Source organism: Arachis hypogaea, chromosome 12 (genome assembly GCF_003086295.3).
Source record: "Arachis hypogaea cultivar Tifrunner chromosome 12, arahy.Tifrunner.gnm2.J5K5, whole genome shotgun sequence".
Taxonomy (NCBI): Eukaryota; Viridiplantae; Streptophyta; class Magnoliopsida; order Fabales; family Fabaceae; genus Arachis; species Arachis hypogaea.
In genome coordinates this window covers 16,779,307-16,785,306 of record NC_092047.1, presented here as the reverse complement: position 1 = coordinate 16,785,306, position 6,000 = coordinate 16,779,307, and positions in this window count along the sequence as shown.

Sequence of the window (6,000 nt, the reverse complement as noted above, 5' to 3'; positions counted from 1 at the left end):
ATTGAGTCTAAATTAAACTTCTCTCCATATCAAATGGCAGTGAGACAAATGCTTCAGCTTGAGTGGAAGCAATAAGAATACATGCTTCCCTGTACTCATAAATAAAATAAATTAAAAAATTAAAAAAATTAAAGGATTCCTCTTCCAACTTCCAATGCACATTATTAATAGTTGCGAGACACATTTTCACCTGTAAAGTGTATCCATTTTCTCTCCCTTTTCAAAACATGATAATTATTATTTAATTAATAGTAGTAAAAATAAATAAACTCAAAACAGATTCCAGCTTTACACAAAATGTGAAAATTTTCCGTACAATTTGTGTCTCTTTTTTTATTAATTTATGGATTGTACTTTTTATACTTATTTATTTTAGGAAGAAAAAATATGTTGGTGGGGTATATGTTTTGGAAGAAATTTTAAATATTTTTAGAATATTAATGTTTCAATAATTTTAGTCATTAATTTCAATTATAAAATATATATAATATTAATTAAATTATTAAAATACTATTATTCTAAGAATATTTTAAAAAAATTCTCTATTTTGTGTCAACTAAAAACTTAATACGTATACCTGTGTGACATGTATGTTCTCTGCCTAATGCCCTAATGTGTTATAATTAACAAACAAACTTAGGTAATTAAACTTATAATTTTAGGGTTTAGGGTTTAGTAATTTTAGAAAAACTAACTCAAGGTGTTTTGAATTGGAAGAGCTTATCAAAATTTTTTTTCTTCTCTGTTTCAAATGATACCGACAAATTCGTACAGGAAGTTGCACATAATTGGATTCAAAACCTGCTCTTCATAATTGAATGTTACGCGATGAGTAATTAACAATTATTTTTTGTACAATGGATAATATAAATCAGTATTTTATTGTTTAATTATCATCATCAGCACTATAATAACGGGCGATAAATAATTACATAATATATACTATATAAAATTAAATTATACCAATTTGAATTAAAATAGTGGTTTAATTTCTCGGAATCATCTAATGGATATTAAAATCAATGTGTTTTTGTGGTGATCCACTTTAGGGTCATGCGACATGAAGTGGAGAAAGGATCCTAGTATTATGTGTTATGTATGTCAATCATTTTGAGTTCACGTGCCTCCATTAAAGGGAAAAAAAAATACTTAGACATAACGAATTCTTAATAGATAGTAGTATTTATACTATTTACTAACGTATCTTTTTAAAATTTTGCTAATAATTTTCTTAAACACTCGTTATTAAAAATTTAAAAATAATTTTTTTATGAAATCCAATGAAATATGTTGATTTAATTATTATCATTATAATACGAAACTTAAAAATAATATATACTTTTAATTTTACCATAAAAAAAATTTAGTTTTGAATCTTTAAGAACGCTCAATAACGAAAACCTAAAAGATATTGATGCCCATAAAAAAGATTACAAGTCTGAATTCTTAGAAAGCAACTCTTCTTATTAGAACAAGATCAATACATTGTAATAATTTTTTAAAAAATATATACAATTAATTAAAACCCTTCTATATTCATGTCTACTAAGATTGTTATGATTAATTAACTTAAGGGATTTTTTCCTTAAAAAAGGGCATGCATTAGTGGCTATTAGGATTTTTTTTTAAATATTTATAATTTATAAATTATTTAACTAGTATTTATAGGGTTAGCAAACCCAATAATAATTAAATAATAAATCCAATCCTGTTGGTGTGTAATGTCTTTTTGTTTGCCTCCTAAGCACTGTTAGCTTTGCCATTGCAAGTGGCAAACAAGTATATGGATATGACACAAAACCATTCATCGTTGTGGGATAATAATAATGACATTCAGAGAGGACATTTATTCATGAAGGCATAGGGCTAAAAAGTTCAAGTTTTGGTGAATGGTGTCTAATGTACACTTGGATCTCCATAATTGAAATGGTTCCTATAGGACGGTCCCTTCAAATCATATCTAAATGAATATATTTATAATAATATGCTAAAATTTTGTTTTACTAGCTCATAGAAGTTTATACAGTAGTTTAATTCATATATTCATGTGAGGTTAATTAATAAGGTAGGGTTGTAAGTATTTTAATTAGTGCTTGTTTGGATGTCATTATCTTGATAAAAAAAAGATTTTTTTTAATAAAAAAATATTTTTTTTAACGTATTTAGTAAATTTTTAGTAATAAAAAAATATTAGAAAAATAAAAAAAAAATATCTTTTTTGAGAAGCTACAATTTACATTTGTTTTTAAAAGATTTTAAAAAAAAAGATATTTTTTACATAATAAATAAACAAAAAAATACTTTTATATTGTTATACCCAAACATAATTGATAAATAAAAAGATATTTTTGCATGAGATATCCAAACATAAAATTACTTTAACTTTTTCATAAGATCTTTTTAAAAAAAATAATTAAAAAAAAGATCTTTTCTTAAAAATTCATCTAAACAAATCCTTATTAGTTTTGTAGCAATTTAAAATCGCTGCAAATTTCATTTAAAACCGCAGGTATTTTGGGCAACTTTTGTAGTATTATTAGAGGAAAATAATTGAAAAACTTTATTATTTTCATAAGACTTTAGTCTAGTTGAATAAATTCCTAATACAAAATTCAAATGGCATACATTGTTGGATTAATTGGGAAAAAAGAAGGAAAAATAGTTGATTAAGAAAAAGTAGTTCACTTTATTTCCTTGCTTCATCACTTGATTTGGAGGCACTTCAATGATGTAATATTCATTGTATAGTACTAGCATTGTCAATTTTTTGTCATGTAATTTCTCTAGCTAGGTAGCATGATTCTATATGAACTACCCTTATTTTTTATTCCTAGTAGCTAATATAATTAGGAGTTTGGATAATTTAAAACTACTAATAACTCATTTAATTTAAGGAGAGAAACACCTCTCTTTTTTAAGTGGTGTAATTCCCTAGTATTTTTTAAATTAGGCATAAGTCTTATTTGAATTATATTAATTGTTGATACTCAAATTTTATAAAATTTTAAAATAAAATTGATATATAAAGCAAGGATAAAGTATTAAATTGGTCATTTACGTTTGGGTGTACTTTTGTTTTGGTTCTTAAGATTTAAAGTGTCCTATTTAAATCCAAAAAAAGTTTTATTTAGTTTCAATTTAGTCCCACCGTGGGATTTAAGTTAAATAAATAACGAGATATCCTACATAACAGTAGTACAAGAATAAGATCGATAATCTGAAGAACAAGTACAAGCTCCAGAGGCACAAAATCAACTGTGGATGCATCAATATATTTATTTATTATTCTCTTTAGTTCTATAGAAAATATTTTATTTAAATTATAAAAAAAAGATAAATGTATTGATTCATCCACAGTTGATTTTGTGCTTCTGGAGCTTGTACTCGTTCTTCAAATTATCGACCTTGTTCTTGTATTGCTGTTATGTAGGACATTTCATTATTTATTTAACTTTGATCTCACGGTGGGACTAAATTGAATCTAAATGAAACCTTTTTGGATTCAAATAGCACACTTTAAACCTTAAGGACCAAAACAGGATTACGCCCAAACGTAGGGGACTAATTTAATACTTTAACTATAAAATAATTTATAAAAAAAATAGTGGATAAATAGTTTTTATTTTTTAAAAGTCATTTAAAAATAGTGAGATCCTTGATCATTAGAATCGTTACTAGTTGAAAAATATAAGTGAACATAGCGATACTAACGCAGAAAATAGGCATGCTAACACTACAAGAAAAGCGTTGAGTGCCGTCGAAAATATCGTCGAATTTAGCGTCGACCTGTACCGACGGATTTAGTGTCGATTTTTCTGACAGAAAGAAGGAGAAATTCGACGTCAGGAAAGATTACCGTCGGAACAGCTTTTCTGTTGCTAAAGCCGACGGTGGTTATTGGCGAGAAAACGTAACTCACCCGCGCCAATTTTATCGTCGAATTTTCCGTTGATATATTCTACCGATATCACAGTTTAGTGAAGCGCGTCATTTTGGTAACTTATAATCTACCGGTAAATCCGACTGTAAAATTGGGGTAAAATTCAAACGTGAAACATCTCTCTCTCTCTCTCTCTCTCTCTCTCTCTCTCTCTCTCTCCGTCGAAGCTGTCACCATCGCAACCGCCAGGAGCACGTCGTCATCGTCGTCGTCACCTTCTGGAGCACCCATTGTCGCTGTCACTGCACGTCATCGTCGATTCTGCTGCTGTTGCTGTCTCCGCTGTGGTTGTTGTTCACGTTGCCGTCACTACCGCTTCTGTCACCACCATGTTAAAGAGACCCTGCAACCACTATCATTAGATTTATTGTTGGTATGATTGTTTTATTTTTTTCAAATTATTTTGTGAGTTTAGTATTTTTGTTAGGGTTTTTGTTAAATCAGTGGTTAAATTTATTTAATGAAATATGTGATTAGGAGTTGTTGTGTTAATTTAATGTAAGTAAAAATTAAATAATATTAGGGTAAGTTAAGTACAATGAGATTAAGAGTGCTTGAGTTGTTGGAAGATTTTAGTTGAGTTTAGTGAATGAGTTTATTTCAATTGCATTAAATTTATGGCTATTTTTATGATGCCTGATGTTAGTTTGATGAAATTAGAATTAGGTTTTAATTAATGGGAATAATGAGTTTTACTTTTTCTTTTAAATTAGTTTTTGAATTAGTTTCAACTTGTGAATTTAATAAGTTGTCCTTTTTATTAGGACGGTGCTATTTTCTCTGAGATCAATTAGAGTTTTTTTTTTTTGGTCTACAGTAATATTTCAGGTTGATTTTCTATCTCTGAATATAATGAATTGTTTAAATTTTATGTTAGACTTACTTTTTCTAGGATAGAGTTTTAGGATGGAAGTGAGAGAAGGTCGCATAGTGGTGCCTTCTCGAAAATCTTGTTTGCTGAAAAATTATGGAGATATAAGGGGTTGCGCACTAGAACGGTTAGGATTTGATGTTTTATTAAATGCGTGTATGTTATAATTTATGCCTGCCTGCTGTTGTTTTCTCTGTGAATCTATTTGATGGATGTCTCTGAATTAAGGAGAAGTTCTGCCGAATTATCGTTAAATTGTTCAGAACATGTTTGGTTTGTCAAAAAATAATAATTTTATTTTGCAGAAGAGTCTAATTATAGAGTACACTTTGCCAAATTTTTTTAAAAATTTTAATAATAAATTAATGTTGTTGATTGAATACTAGGGTGTGTATTGCAATATGATTCTAAGTCATTGTCTATGGATGTAAGATAGAGATAACAGTGGACAGGGGGAAGGGATTTTAAAATCTAAATTCTTTGAAGAAGGCTGACGCGTTTGTTGCTCATGTTTTCAGCATGGAACCGTTTAGGTCTGAAGGGATATCTAGGTGTTCGTGTCATATGTGTCGGCTGACTAAGTTGTTAGGACCTTTGGATATAACGCTTCACCTCTACTGTAATGGGTTCAAGTAAGTGTATTAGATGTAGACGGAACACGGAAAAGTAGACGAGTAGGAAATCAACCGGTCTGCCTTGAATTTGAATAAGTCCAATGGTCAATCAACGAGGGTTCGGGTGGTGAGAGAACTAAATATGGAAGAAATGTATTGGGAGGGTAACCAAGAGAGATACAACAAGATGGTGTTTGATGTAATAGGTGTTACAGAGTTGGAAGAGGCTGAACAAGATCTAATCTGGAGGCAAGAGATTTTATCATCTGTTAGAATCTGTCGCGAATTGAAGCCTTTGTTCAACGTGTGCATTCATTTGAAGTTGTCTACATGCGTTAGAATGATGAGTATTAATTCGGAGTCAAATCATACCCAAGAGTCTTTTGATAAGTGGGCCACCCTTTGTAACGAACTAGTACCTGTCAAGACCACTGGCATCCCCCGGAGCCACTACGAAGCAAAGAAATTAGTTTTGAAATTAGGTCTAAATTCAGTAAAAATTGATTGTTATTGAATGGTTGTATGTTGTATTATAAGAGGGATATAGGCCTAACTAAATGTAGATTTTGTGGATC